Source organism: Rhinopithecus bieti, unplaced genomic scaffold, assembly GCF_001698545.2.
Source record: "Rhinopithecus bieti isolate Rb0 unplaced genomic scaffold, ASM169854v2 scaffold_3040, whole genome shotgun sequence".
NCBI lineage: Eukaryota > Metazoa > Chordata > Mammalia > Primates > Cercopithecidae > Rhinopithecus > Rhinopithecus bieti.
The window spans coordinates 2,699,612-2,715,005 of NW_016804657.1; the positions used below are offsets into that span (position 1 = coordinate 2,699,612).

Sequence of the window (15,394 nt, forward strand, 5' to 3'; positions counted from 1 at the left end):
AGCTGGGACCCGGTGAAAACCCAGATGTGGCATTAAGGACAATCAGGAAAACCGATCAGTCAACCAGAAAACAGAAATACTAGTCTGTCCTTCCTGTTAGAAAATGAGTTCAACATCAGGGTTTAGAGGACAATTCAAAAGACAAAGGTCCTCTGGCCAAAGCTCGGTCCAGCACTTTGAATCCATTTCCATCGGTTCTTACAGTCAGTCATCAGACCCCAACACTCAAAATGGTGAAGCAGAAGAGCAAGTTTGCTTTTCAGGAAGGCTCAGATGCTGCAGGGGATAAACTTGTAGTTGACTTCTCAGCCACATGATGTGGGCCTTGCAAAATGATCAAGCCCTTCTTTCATTCCCTTGCTGAAAAGTATTCCAGCGTGGGGTTCCTCAAAGCAGATGTGGATAACTGTCAGGATGGGATGTTCGCTTCAGAGTATGAAGAAATGTATGCCATCTTCCAGTTTTTTTAAAAGGAATGAAAGGTGGGTGGGCTCCAGTTTTTGGAGCTGATAAGGGAAAACTTGAAGCCACCATTAATAAATTAGTCTAATCATGTTTTCTGACAACATAATGAGCCATTAACTATTTAAAACTTGTAGTCTTTTATTTACCAAAAATAATGAAGTATGGAGACTATATACCCAGCTGCCATCTGATTATAAATGACAAACAAATATTAATTCTACCTTTTAAAACAAACAAAAAAAAAGTTATCTGGCCTCATAGGAATAATTCTATCCTAATCTGAGGCCAGTGCCTAGAGCAAGTTGTGAAACTAGATTCAACCACAAACCTCAAGAAAGGATCCAAGGTTATGAGGCATCACGTCTTCATAATGAACAACTGATATGGCTCATTAAGTTTATGAAATGGTCATGTCTTCTTTTTACAAAAAAAGAACTAATGACCCACACATATATGGACAACTGATTTTTGACAAAAGTGCAAAGGCAACTCAGTGGAGAAACGATACCTTCTCAACAAATGGTGCTGAAGTTATTGGATATCTTATCAAAACTAAAAAATAAGAAGTCTCTCTGAGCATGCCCTGGCTGGAAAGGCTGCCCAAAGATAAAAAGATTAAATTAAATTAAAAATAAATAAAATAAACTTCAATCCACACATTTTACTACACACAAAAATGAATTCAAAATAGATCATAGATCTAAATGTAAAACCTAAAACTATAAAACTTCTTAAAAAATAGAAGAAAATTTGTGTTAACTTGAGTCTCAGGTAAAATTTCTCAGCTATGGCACCAAAATACAACCCATAAAAGAAAAAAAAATTAATTGGACTTCATCAAAACTAAAATTTTACTCATTGAAAGACCACTGCTAAGAAAATGAAAAGACGGGCGGGCGCGGTGGCTCAAGCCTGTCAATCCCAGCATCTTTTGGGAAGCGAGACGGGCGGATCACGACGTCAGGAGATCGAGGACCAATCCCTGGCTCATACGGTGAAACCCGCGTCTCTACTAAAAAATACAAAAACCAGTCCTGGCGACGCGGAGCGGCGCCTGTGAGTCCCAGGCTACTGGGAGGCTGAGGCAGGCGAGATGCGGCTTGGAAACCCGGGAGGCGGAGCTTGCAGTGAGCTGGAGAGCCGGCCACTGCACTCCAGCCTGGCGGGCAGAGCAAGACTTCCGTCTCAAAAAAAAGAAAAAAAATAAAAAAAAAAACTGAAAAGACAAGCCACACATTTGAAGAGACTCTTTGCAGAAGACGTTTCTGATAAAGGTCTTATGTCCAGAAAATACAACAAACTCTAAAATCCAACAAAAGAAAGCAACCGATTTTCAAATGAGCTAAAGATTTGAACCGACACTTCAACAAAGAAGATAGATGGAAAGTAAGAACATGAAAAGATGCTCAATATAATTAGTCATTAAGAAAATGCAAATTCAAACCATAATGAGGCACCCTACACACCTATTGGAATGGCTAAACTTTTTTAAATGGCCATACAAGTATTGGCAAAAATGTGGAACAGGTGGAACTTTCATGGTACAACCACTTTGGAAGACAGTTTGGTAGTTTCTTTAAAAGTTAAATACATACCAAACATATTCCAAGATAGTTACCTGAAAGAAAAGATAGCATAATTTCAGAAAAGACTAGTACAAGATTCATCATAGCAACTTTGTTTGTAATAGCCAAAAAATAGAAACAACCCATTTGCCCTTTCATGGTAAAATGGAGAAACAAATTGTGGTGTATCTATACAGTGGAGTATTATTCAGCAATTAAAAAAAAATGGACTGTTGCTATGCAGAACAATGTGAATGAGTCTCATAGTAATTATGCTACATGAAAGACTCTTGAGAAAAGGAGTACATATTATATGATTCCATTTATGTAAAATTTTTAGAAATGCAAACAAATGTATAGTGACTGAAAGCATATCAGTGGTTGCCCGAGGCTGGGGGAAAGGGGCAAAAGTGGGTGGGAAAGACAGACAGCAAAGGGATACAAAGAAACTCCAGAGGATGATGGGTATGTTCACTGTCTTGATTTTGAAGACAATTCTGTGGATGTATTTAAAACTCATGAAATTGTAAACTTTATATGTAGTTTATCGCATGTCAGTTGTACCTCAATAAAGCTAGAGAGACAAAAAAAGAGACAGAAAAAAAAAAAAAAGAAAGAGACAGAGAGAGAGAATTCATGAGTAAATGTACAATGTATCATTAGGCTGGGCACAGTGGTTCACACCTGTAATCCCAGCACTTTGGGAAGCCGAGGTGGGCAGATCACCTGAGGTCAGGAGTTCAAGACCATCGTGGCCAACATGGTGAAACCCCATCTCTACTAACACACACACACACACACACACACACACAAATTAGCAGGGCATGATGGCAGGTGCCTGTAATTCCAGCTACTCAAGAGGCCGAGACAGGAGAATCGCCTGAACCCCAGGAGGTGGAGGCTGTAGTGAGCCGAGATTGAGACATTGCACTTCAGCTTGGGCTAAAGAGCGAAATGCCATCTCAAAAAAAAAAAGAAGTATCATGATAATATCCTACAAAATGGAAAAAATGTGACAGAGACTGCAGCTCAGATCCTGTCCCACCCAAAGGACTTGGGGTTTCAGGATGGAATAATCCCAGAAAGCCCAGTTGGCTGACGCTTCCCCAGATCTTTTACACAAACTTTTCCTTTATCAGAACACCTATCTCTCACCTTATTGCTGTTGAATATCAATGTATCTTTCAAGCCCAGCTCAAATCTAAACTATTCCCTGAAGCTTTCATTGTCTTCTCCAGGCAGAGCTAGTTTGTGGCTCAGTCTGTGCTCTCTCAGCAACTGGGAATCCAGTAATATATCCCCCTTGATATTCTAGGATGTAAGATTTGTGGTTTCAGCTGTTCCCAAAAGACCATAAACGTCCCCCAACTTGTACTGATTTGTCATTTTACTGAGGCATAAATTTGATTCCAGCCAGCTATGAAGTCCCTACAGAGAAGGAGTAGATGAAATAGTGAGTAAGACAAGCCCCAACCCACCCCCAAGACTTCATAACCCAAACCAACTTGGTTGGCATCTACTTAACAAAAAACAAATTTTATTTTTTCTTTTATGAAGAATGGACTGCCCCCCCGCCTCTCCACCACCAACAACAAAAAACTATCATCTGGTGATGGAAATGATGAGTGAGTGAAACAGCCCAAAAATGGAATGGTCCTTAGCCAGAAAATAGCTTTATAAATTACTTTAATCTTTTATTAAGAATCTGGAAGGATCACTTAAAAATCTTAGTTGTACTTCACAGCATTTTATGGGGAGAAGTTATATATATACTACAGTGGAATTAACAGGATTGGAAATTTGAAAAGGCTTTGGGCCTTGCCCCTCAATAATGTTAAAATTTCCCAGTAGCTCTAGTGAGTACTCATCACATTGCGTTATAATCATGTGTTTAGCTATCCCTCCAGCCTAAGAAGCAGTCATTGACACCCGAGAGCCACATCATCTGGGCTCAGATCTCAGTTCACCTAATAACCAACTTGAACAGGTTGCTTCACCTCTGGGTGCCTTGATTTCCTCATCTTTAAAGTAGTAAAATAGGCCAGGCACAGTGGCTCACGCCTGTAATCTCAGCACTTTGGGAGGCCAAGGCGGGTGGATCACCAGGTCAGGAGATCGAGAACATCCTGGCTAACACAATGAAACCCGGTCTCTACTAAAAATACAAAACCTTAGCTGGGCGTGGTGGTGGGCACCTGTAGTCCCAGCTACTCGGGAGGCTGAGGTAGGAGAATGGTGTGAACCCGGGAGGCAGAGCTTGCAGTGAGCCAAGATTGCACCACTGCACTCCAGCCTGGGCGACAGAGCAAGACTCTGTCTCAAAAAAAAAAAAAAATACTAAAATAGTACCTAACTAATCACATTAATTTTGAGGGTTAAATATGGCGATACGTAAAAAGCACTTAAACTGGTGTCTGACCCGTCAAAAGTGATTGATAAATGCTAGTAACTAGTTTAAGAGTTTGCTCAAGGGCAGAGTTTATGTCTTAGGGAGCTTTTTAAAAATGTCTAGCTCTCCAGTGGCTTAATGCAGTGACTTGTGCACATGGTACGTGCTCAATGAGAGCTGAAAGAATGAGTGAAGGAGTCAGTGAGTAAATGAGTTATGGCTCTGCCACTTTGTCCATAAAGTAGAAATTGCTTTATTCTAGTATAATGGCGGCATTTTGGCTTGGCTGGTCTGGTATTCAGACATAACTAATTCTGGCCAACATTCTCACAATTATCAAATCCACTACTGCAACCAATTTGCAACTTTTGAGAAACATGGTGCTATGATTGAGAGTGAATGAAAGGAGCAGAGAGGACTGATGGAGGGGCAATGCTTGACCTTTGACATGGTTTGGATGTGTGTCCCCTCCAAATCTCATGTAGAAATGTGGTCCCCGATGTTGAAGGTGGTGCATGGTGGAGATGTCTGGGTCATGGGGATGGATCCCTCGCCAGTGGCTTAATGCTGTCCTCGTGGTAATAAGTGAGTTCTCACTTTATTAGTTCACATGAGAGCTGGTTGTTTAAAAGAGCATGGCATCTCTCTCTTGCTCCCTCTCTCACCATGTGACATGCCTTCTGCCGCAAGTAAAAGCTTCCTGAGGCCTCACCAGAAGCCGAGCAGATGCCAGCACCATGCTTGCACAGCCTGCAGAATCATGAGCCACATAAACCTGTTTTCTTTATAAATTACCTAGTCTCAGGTATTCCTTTATAGCAATGCAAAATGGACTAATGCCTGTTGACCATGGTGGAGAGATGAGGAATAGAATCTGCCAAAACTGTTCAAGAGATGCAGAAGACAGAGCTGCCTTGTTATTCAGGTAGCACGCACTCTTGCCCCCTGAAGTCTATGTTCAACCCAGCACCTGGTGTCATCCTTTTAAAATGTAAATTGGATCATGTCACTTTCCTACAGAAAACCCTCCAGTGGCTCCTTGTCTCACTTGGAACAAAACCCAAAATCCTCCCAATGGCCTGGAAGGTCATCATACAACCAGTGGTGCCTCTCCCCTCCCACCTCCTATCTTGCTCCTCCTTGCACACTCCACTCTTGCCTTTCTGCTAGACCTTAGCCTTCTTGCTGTTCCTCAGACACTCTCAGGAGACTCCTACTTGGAGTCTTTGCACTTGCTATTCCCTCTGCCAGGTATGCTTCTCCCCAGAAGTTCATGGTTTGCTTTGCCACTTCATTTGAATCTCTGCACGAATACCCACTCTACCTACCTAAAACTCCATGACTGTAGGGACTTTATTGTATGCATTGCTCCAGCACCAATACCTGGCCTAGTGTCTGGCACAGAGTATTCAATAAATACTTGTTGATTGATCTAGGTAAAAAAACCCCAGGAATCCTCTTGGTTTCTGCTCCTATCTCCCTTCCAGGGCTAAGTCCTCCCCAAGTAGAAGCTTCTCCCTAGTAGTGAACTATCTGTGTCCAAACATAACTCCTGCGCCCCCAGCAAAATAAGGGAGATAAAAATGTGTTATTGAAACAAAAAGGAGCTGCTGATTGTATAATCCTCTGGTGGAGAAACTCAGGGATCCTCGGCTTGACAAAATGAGTTTGCATTTGCCATTGTTTTCAAGGAAAGGCATAAGGTATAAGGCGTTCAAAAAACGGAAGTCCTGATTACTGTGACTGTTCAACAACTAAAGTAATGGAAGGGAATATGGTATGAAAAGAGAGAAAGAAAAGGAAAAATCTGAATCATTCATGAGGCTCCCCCAGGGTGGGATTCAAGAATATGCATTTTAACAAGTTCCTTGAGCGATTTTTAAGCAATCAGCTTAAGACAGGTCCTTGGAAATGGCCTAGAGATTTAATAAAGGATGAGTTCACACGTTATGGTGGGAAGGACATGAGCCATTACAGCCAAAAAGGCCTGGGTTCAAATCCTGCCATCACTGCTTGTTATCTGTGTAACCCTCTGCTATTCATACCTCTCAGATGCTGATGTTCAATTTCTAGTTACAATAGATAAATACATCTATCCTATTGTACTGTTATGATGGCTAAATTGAATAACATATGTAATGTGCCTGGTATATAGTAGTAATATAGATGGTAGTTTATTACTATTAGTTTTACGAATTCTGTTTTCTGAGTGCTTTCAACCTCCCTAGAATGTTCTGTGGCAAATTGGCATTCTTACCCCTCACCCCACTATGTGACCTTACAGAAGTGAAAACATATAGTCAAAAGGACCGATTCTTCTGCGAATAGGAAAATCTTCAGCCCATAGCTTCCCCAGAGTTCGTCTTCTCTAGAATAGATCAAGGAACATATTTTTGCTCTTAACTACCCATTAAGCATTAATAATAAATCCTTATATTTTTAGAGTCTTCACTCTACCAAGGCTTTCACATATATTTCCATTATCACTCACTTTCAGAGGTCCAACAAGTGGCCTGTGTGCCCACAGCTAAAATGTGAGTGCTCTGGGACTTAAAACTCATAAACCCTGTGAACGTTCCATTAGATGACATTCCCCATCATCAAGACCTCCTCCCCCGAGGCAATAGGGCTCTGTAGTAATGGTGGAGAATGAGAAGGTAGCAAAGTCAATCTCCCAAGCTTGGCTCTCCATGAGAAGGTAACAGTCTCCCGAGCTTGACTCCACATACCGCAAGGATGATTCCATCCAAATCAGACGGTGGCAGCAGCGCCGCGTTCCGCTCAAGGCGGCCAGCCTTCTGCGACTCCACAGCCCCACCTGCTGGAGGCTGCCTTGCACACAGCCTGACTGTCCACAGCCAGCCCTGGACTACCGCTCTCCCTGAGTCCCACACGCCGCCCCGCTGGGGCTGGTTTGGGGGCTACCGTACAGACTGGTAGCCTCAAACTTTGACTGAGGGAAGCATCTTTATTTCTTTCACAGTCTATGGTAAATCTTAATCTATGCTGTTGAACGAACTCTTTGCTTTTTCTGAACTTCAGCTTCTCCCAAGTTGTAAACAGAGAGATTTCACCTCAGGCTTTCCAGGCCCTCCTAGGGTGTTACACCATGGAATAATAAGGCATCGACTCTGCCAGATGGAAAGAATTGGGACTTTGGAGAGAAAACTGCTATAAATTTCAGAACTAGGGGGATAAAAGCAGCAGCATTCCCCAGGAAACATGGAAAAATGAAGTCTCAGAGAATCAAAGTAAGAAGCCACAAGAAATGGACTGTATTCAGCCCTCCACTTGGCTGTATTAAATGAGCACCTACTATGTGGCTGATACTGTGATACATGGATGAAACAGTCTCCACACTTTAAGTCTTTTCACTGGGACTTTCACTTTCCCTGGGACATCACCTTTCTCCTAGCCATCTTCCTGTCAGTTTTCCTTCTGTGTTCTTGGTAACCTCATTCCACTAAAAACAAATTATTCTATATCCATAACAACCTGCAGGAACTTTCACTATACCTTTCTCCTCCTTACCGTAATGGAAGCCTGGCCTTGCCCCAAGAACACTGGTTCACTTGCAGCCCTCTTAAGGGAAAGCTGCTCTTCCTCCCACGAGTTCTATTTTCCAGCCAAGAAGGGGGCACTTGGGGTCAGCAGTCTCCCAGCTTCCCCTGCCAGTTCTACATGATTACTTTTCTACCTTCATCAAAGTCCCCCTCATACCAAATGGTTCATTGCCCTCTACTTCTGGCTGTCACTGACCCTGGCTCACAGCAGCTGAGGGCTCCCCCATTTACCTTACACATTAACCTCCACCATCATCCTGAGACAAACTGCCGAACCCAATCCATCCCACACCCTAACCTTCCCCGAACTTCCCTAATCATTTCAAATAACCTTCTGCTCTACTTATACTTTTCAAGGCCACAATTAGACCATTACTACCATAGCTCCACTGCCTCTCAAAAAAAAACTTTGGATCCTTTGGTAGTTCATAAGCGTGATGACTGGGTTTTCACTTTCATGCGTAAGATGTGCCTCCCTCAAACCTTGTTACAACATTGGCACATTACCCTTGTGATATGGAAAAGCATGAAACTTCAACATCCCACTTGAACCACAATCCTCCCAACTCTATTCTGTTCCTCCCACTTCACCACTCCTCGGCCTCACTGAGTTCCAGCCCTTTAACCCCTTTGTGGCCTCACAGTTTATCTTTCCCTTCCCCTCAATCCCCAGGCTTCAGTCTTTTAAAACCCAAGCTAGACCTCTGGCCAACAACTTGAATTATTTCCCACCAGCTCCCTCAATACCCATGCTCCCCTTTCCCTCCACTCATAAGTCCTGGAAAACCCTACAGAGCCCAGTTCTACAGCTGCCCACCCTGGTCCTAAACCTGGAGCTCCGAGTCCTGGTACAGAATACTGTACACTCTGCAATAGATTTGTCTTTTGAGAGGTTCGTGAAGGACTATTAGAAATCCACCTCATTCTCCCCATCCCCTCATCAGATAGCCTGGCCTCCTGCTTCACTGGGAAAATTAAGTCCAAGAACTCTCAACTTATCCCCTTCTTTCAAAAATATACTTGCATTACCCGCCACATGGTCTTCTTGAACCCAGTAAAGATATCTATAGGCTGGGCACAGTGGCTCATGCCTGTAATCCCTGCACTTCGGCAGGCTGCTTGAGCCTAGGAGTTCGAGACCAGCCTAGGCAACATAGTGAGACTCCGTCTCTATAAAAATAAATAAATAAATAAATCACATCTACAGTGCTTTGCCTGAGCAACATAATGACACCCCAGCCCTGCAAAAAATAAAAAATTAGCTGGGCCTGGTGATGCACTCCTATAGGCCCAGCTACTCAGGAAGCTGAGACAAGAGGATCCCTTGAGCCCAGAAAGTTGAGGCTGCAGTGAGCCACGTTCACGCCACTGCACTCCAGCCTGGGTAACAGAGCAAGGCTCTGTCTCAGAAAAAGGTAAAAAAAGCAACTTAGTGCTTACATCATACTTTATGGTGGAAGAATGAATGCTTTCCCTCCCAAGATCAAGAAGAAAGCAAGAAGATAGCTGCTCTTTCAGCTTCTATTCAACAATGTATAGCATTTCCAGTACAGAAGAGAGAGTGAAGAAGATAATACAAGTTGTAAAAGAAGAAGCAAAATGTTCTGTAGTCACAGATAGCATGATTGTGCCCATGGACACTCCTAAGGAATCTACCACAAAAAATTGTGAAAATGCCAGGCATGGTGGCTCACACCTGTAATCCCAGCACGTTAGGAGGCTGAGGTGGGAGGATCACATTAGCCCAAAAGTTCAAGACTGGCCTGAGCAACATAGTGAGACCCTGTCTCTACAAAAAATAAAAAATTAGTCCAGGCACGGTGGCTCACGCCTGTAATCCCAGCACTTTGGGAGGCCGAGGCAGGTGGATCACGAGGTCAGGAGATTTAGACCATCCTGGCTAACACGGCAAAACCCCATCTCTACCAAAAATACAAAAAATTACCCGGGCACGGTGGTGGGCACCTGTAGTCCCAGCTACTCGGGAGGCTGAGGCAGGAGAATGGCGTGAACCTGGGAGGCAGAGCTTGCAGGGAGCCGAGATTGCACCACTGCACTCCAGCCTGGGCGACAGAGCGAGACTCCGTCTCAAAAAAAGATAATAATAAAAATTAAAATTAAAAATTAAAAATTAGCTGGTCATGGTAGTGCACATCTGTATTCCTAGCTACTTGAGAGGCTGAGGTAGGATGATTGTTTGAGCCCAGGAGGTTAAGGCTGCAGTGAGCCACGATCACGCCACTGCACTCCAGCCTGGGTGACAGAGCAAGACTCCATCTCAAAAAAAAATAATAATAATTAAATACAAATTTAAAAACTATGTATTTTTGGTCGGGCACAGTGGCTCATGCCTGTAACTCCAGCACTTTGGGAAGTCAAGGCAGGCAGATTGCCTGAGCCCATGAATTCAAGACCAGCCTGGACAACATGGTGAAACCCCGTCTTTACAAAAAAACACAAAAAAATTAGCTGGGCATGGGGGCACGCACCTGTTGTCCCAGCTACTTGGGAGCCCAAGGTGGGAGGATCATCTGAGCCTGGAGGTCAGAGTCTGCAGTGAGCCAAAATTGTGCCACTGTACTCCAGCCTAGGCAACAGAGTGAGACCCTGTCCCAAAAAAAAAATTTAAGTGAAAACTAATATGTGAATGTAACAATGTTACCAAATACAAGGTCAAATATCAAAAATAAAATATTTCTCCAAAGACTATGAATAAATAATTGGAATTTTTTAAAAACTTTAATACCATTTAAAATAGCATCAAGTAAGGAAAATGTTATACATACACACACACACGCACCATGGAATACTACTCAACCATAATAAAAGAAAGGAAATCATGTCTTTTGCAGCTACATGGATGGAATCGGAGGTCGTTATCCTAAACGAAATAACTCAGAAACAAGAAATCAAATACCACATGTTCTCACTTGTAAGTGGGACCTAAACAATGAGTACACATGGACATACAGAGTAGAAGAGCAGACATTGGAGACTACAAAAGGTGGGAGGGTGGGAGGTGGGTGTATTAGTTCATTTTCACACTTCTATAAAGAATTTCCTGAGACTGAGTAATTTATAAAGGAAAGAGATTTAACTGACTTACAGTGCCACATGACCAAGGAGGCCTCAGGATACTGACAATCATGACGGAAGGGGAAGTAGGCATGACTTACGTGGTGGCAGGTGAGAGGGAGAGCATGTGAGTAAAGGAGGAACCTGCCAAACACTTATAAAACTATCAGATCTCATGAGGACTCACTCATCACTATGAGAACAGCATGGGGGAAACTGCCTCCATGATCCAATCACCTCCCACCAGGTTCCTCCCTGAATACGTGAGGATAACAATTCAAGATGAGATTTGGGTGGGGACACAGAGCCAAACCAGATCAGAGGGTGAGGTCTGAAAAATTCCTTATTAGGTACAATGTGATAGGTACACTAAAAGCCCAGACTTTTTTACTACGTAATATATGTATGTAATAAAGCTGCACTTCTACCCCCTAAATATATAAAAATAAAAAATTGGCACTTCTGAGAGCAAGATGGGTCACCAGCAGCTGTACTGGAGCCACCCACGAAAATTCGGCCAGGGCTCTCACTCTTGTCGCGTGTGTTCAAACCGGCACGGTCTGATCCGGAAATATGGCCTCAATATGTGCCGCCAGTGTTTCCGTCAGTACGCGAAGGATATCGGTTTCATTAAGTTGGACTAAATGATCTTCCTTCAAAGGATTATCCAAGGCATCTACTCAGTGAAAAACCATGATAGTTCTTTGTACATAAAATAAACATTTGAAAAAAATAAATAAATAAAAAATAAAAAAATAATAAAATAAAAAATTAAATAAAATAGCATCAGGACTTCTAATTCTGATCGACATGGAGTCACAGGGACCAATTAAAACTCCAGGCACAATATATGAAACAACAGCTTTCAGACATTAGGCATCAGGCATCAGTGAATTCAGGAAACAAGCAAGGTGTGTTCTATGATTTTCTCAATCTGTGATAGGAAAGAGTTTCCAGGCTTCACCACAGGAAGGAGGAATGCAGGCAGAGCCCAAAAGTCTCCCTCAGTTCAGGAGATCATGCTGGGAATCTGAGGAGGCCAAGCCAGCTAGAGTTCATCCGGGAGAGCAACAGAGCTGAGAAAGCAGCACAGAGACAGAGCTCCAGGGATCTGCGGAAGGTCTGCAGCTGAAGGCTGATCTGCACATTCGTGTGAGGAAACTACCAAAGGCTAAGAAAAATTACACCTGAAAAAAGTACAGGGAAAAATCTTCAGCGGTCACCTACTAGCCACAGTAGAAAACCTCATCATTAACAGGTCATCAGGTAGAATATTCAGAAAGGCGTTGCTGTAGTAGTGGGCAATATCAACCATACACCAAAGAATTCTGGTCATGCCAAACAAAGTAAGCCTCAGAAGTACCAAACAGTTTTCAAGTAACTTAACTACATCACAGAACAACACTCAAGAATATTAATAAGAATACAGAAGTATTCAGCACCCAACAAGGTAAAATACATAGTATTCGGAATTCAATAAAACATTATAAGACACACAAATAAGCAAGAAAATACAATTCATAATGAAGAGAAAAATCAATGAGAACTAATCTAGAAATGACATGGATGATAGAATTAGTAGACAAAGACATTTAAGTGGTTATTAAAGCTATATTCATATGTTCAAGAAGGTAAAGGAAAGATTGAGCATGTTAAGTAAAAACATTGAAGATATTTTTAAATTACCAAATGGACTGACTGTTGTGGCTCATGCTTCTAATCCCAGCACTTTGGGAGGCTGAGGTGGGTAGATCACTTGAGTCTAGGAGTTCAAGACCAGCCTGGGAAACATCGGAAGATCCCATCTGTACAAAAAAAAATTTTTCAGAAAAAATCCCATAAGAAAAGATCCCATCTGTACAAAAAAATTTTTTTACAGAAAATGTGGCACATATACACCATGGAATACTATGCAGCCATTAAAAAGGATGAGTTTGTGTCCTTTGTAGGGACATGGATGCAGCTGGAAACCATCATTCTCAGCAAACTATTGCAAGAACAGAAAACCAAACACCACATGTTTTCACTCATAGATGGGAACTGAACAATGAGATCACTTGGTCACAGGAAGGGGAACATCACACACCGGGGCCTGTTGGGGGTGGGAGAAGGGGGGAGGGATAGCATTAGGAGATATACCTAATGTAAATGACGAGTTAATGGGTGCAGCACACCAACATGGCACATGTATACGTATGTAACAAACCTGCACATTGTGCACATGTATGCTAGAACATAAAGTATAATAAAAAACTAAATAAATAAGAAATTTGTTGGGCATGGTGGTATGCACCTGTAGTCCCAGCTATTTGGGGTGAGGTGGGAGAATCGCTTGAGCCTGGGAAGTCAAGGCTGCAGTGAGCCAAGACTGAGCTACTGCACTCCAGCCTGGGTGACAAAGTTAGACCCTGTCTCAAAAATAAATATATAAAAATAAGAAGCCCAAATTGAACTTGTAAAGATAAAAATTGAAATATTTGAGATTAATAACAACACATTAGACATTGAAAAAATTTAATGAAGTCTAAGACAGAGCAATAGAAACTATCCAAAATGAAACATGGAAAGAAAAAAGACTGAAAAAAAATGGCCAGAGCATTAGTGAGCTACGAGCAATCAGACTCCAAAGGGGGAAAAAGAAAGAGACAGAGGGAGTGAGAAGAGAGGTCAGAAAAAATATATTAAGAAATAATAACTGAAATTTTCCAATTGTTATGAAAATTAGATGTCCAGAAACCTAAGAAACTTAATAAACCCCAGGCACAAGAAACATGAAAAACCAAGCACATCATAAAATTGCATCAAAAACATAATATGCTTAGGAATAAATTTAACAAAATATGTGCAAAATCCATACATGAAAAACTAGAAAACATTGCTGAGAGAAATTAAAGAATACCTAAATAAATTGACAGATATATTTTGTCCATGGATTGGAAGACACAATATTGTTGTCCACTCTTACCAAAATGATTGATCGATTCAATAATTCCAGTGAAAAACCCTACAGACTTTATTTCACATAAATTGACAAACTGATTTTAAAATTTATATGGAAGTTCAAATGACCTAGAATACCCAACACAGTTTTGAAATAAAGAGTAACAAAGTTGTAGGACTTGTATAACCTCACTTCAAGGCTTATGATAGAGCACCCTAAATAATACAATGTAATATTAGGGTAAGGAAAGACAAATACACAAATACAACTAAATAGACCAGAAATAGACCTGATGCATGGCCAATAAGCACATGCTAAGATGTTTAATCATTAGTCATCAGGTAAACAGAAATTAAAATCACAATGAAGTACTACCACACACACCTACCAAAATGACTACAAATTAAAAATTGCAATGATACCAAGTTTGGTGAGAAAATACAGCATCTAGAAATCTCATATATTACTGAAGACAGTATAAAACAGTTGAATCCTTATCTTGATTATTATAAATAGTGCTGTAATAAACATGGCAATGCAGATATCTCTTTGATATACTAATTTCCTTTCTTATACCCAGCAGTGGGATCGCTGAGTCATATGGTAGTTGTATTTTTAGTTTTAGTTTTTTGAAGAATTTCCATACTGTTTTTCATAACGGCAGTACTAATTTACATTCTCACCAATTGTGTGCAAGCGTCCCCTTTTCTCCTCTTCACCAGCATGTTAGTTTTTATCTTTTTGATAATACCATTTTAATTGGGGTGAGATAATATCTCATTGTGGTTTTGACTTGTATTTCCCTGATGATTAGTGATGTCAAGCATTTTTTCATATACCAGTTGGCCATTTGTATTTCTTCTTTTGGGAAGTGTCTATTCAGAACATTTGCTCAGTTTTTACCTGGATCTAATTTCGTTCTTCTGCATATGGATCTTCAGTTTTCCCAGCACCATTTTTTTTTTTTTATAGTTTTCTGACAGAGAGGTCTCTCTTTGTCACCCAGGCTGGAATGCAGTGGTGCAACCACAGCTCACAGCAGCCTCGACCTCCCAGGCTCAAGTGATCTTCCCATCTCAGCCTTCTGGGTAGCTAGGACCGTGGGAACGCACCACCACATGTGGATAATATTTTTTATTTTGTAGAGTCTTTCTTGCCAAGGCTGGTCTCAAACTCCTGGGCTCAGGCATTCCTCCTGCCTTGGCCTCCCAAAGTGCTGGGATTACAGGTTTGAGCCACTACACCTGGTCCCCAGGATTATTTATCGAAGAAATTGTCCTTTCCCCAGTGTATGTTCCTGGTGTCTTTGTCAAAAATGAGTTGGCTGTAAATGTATGGATTTATTTCTGGGTTCTCTACTCTGTTCCACTGGTGTATGTATCTGTTTTTATGGCAG

At 41.6% G+C, this 15,394-nt stretch overlaps 2 pseudogenes across 1 annotated transcript; both read left to right on the plus strand.

Moving 5' to 3' along the window:
- Window positions 1–230: 230 nt before the first annotated feature.
- Window positions 231–550, plus strand: LOC108528026 (thioredoxin-like; annotated as a pseudogene).
- A 10,968-nt stretch (window positions 551–11,518) lies between these two features.
- LOC108528027 (40S ribosomal protein S29 pseudogene) lies at window positions 11,519–11,828 on the plus strand (annotated as a pseudogene). Its single transcript, XR_001885012.1, has one exon. The product of XR_001885012.1 is annotated as a 40S ribosomal protein S29 pseudogene (transcript).
- The last annotated feature ends 3,566 nt before the right edge of the window (window positions 11,829–15,394 follow it).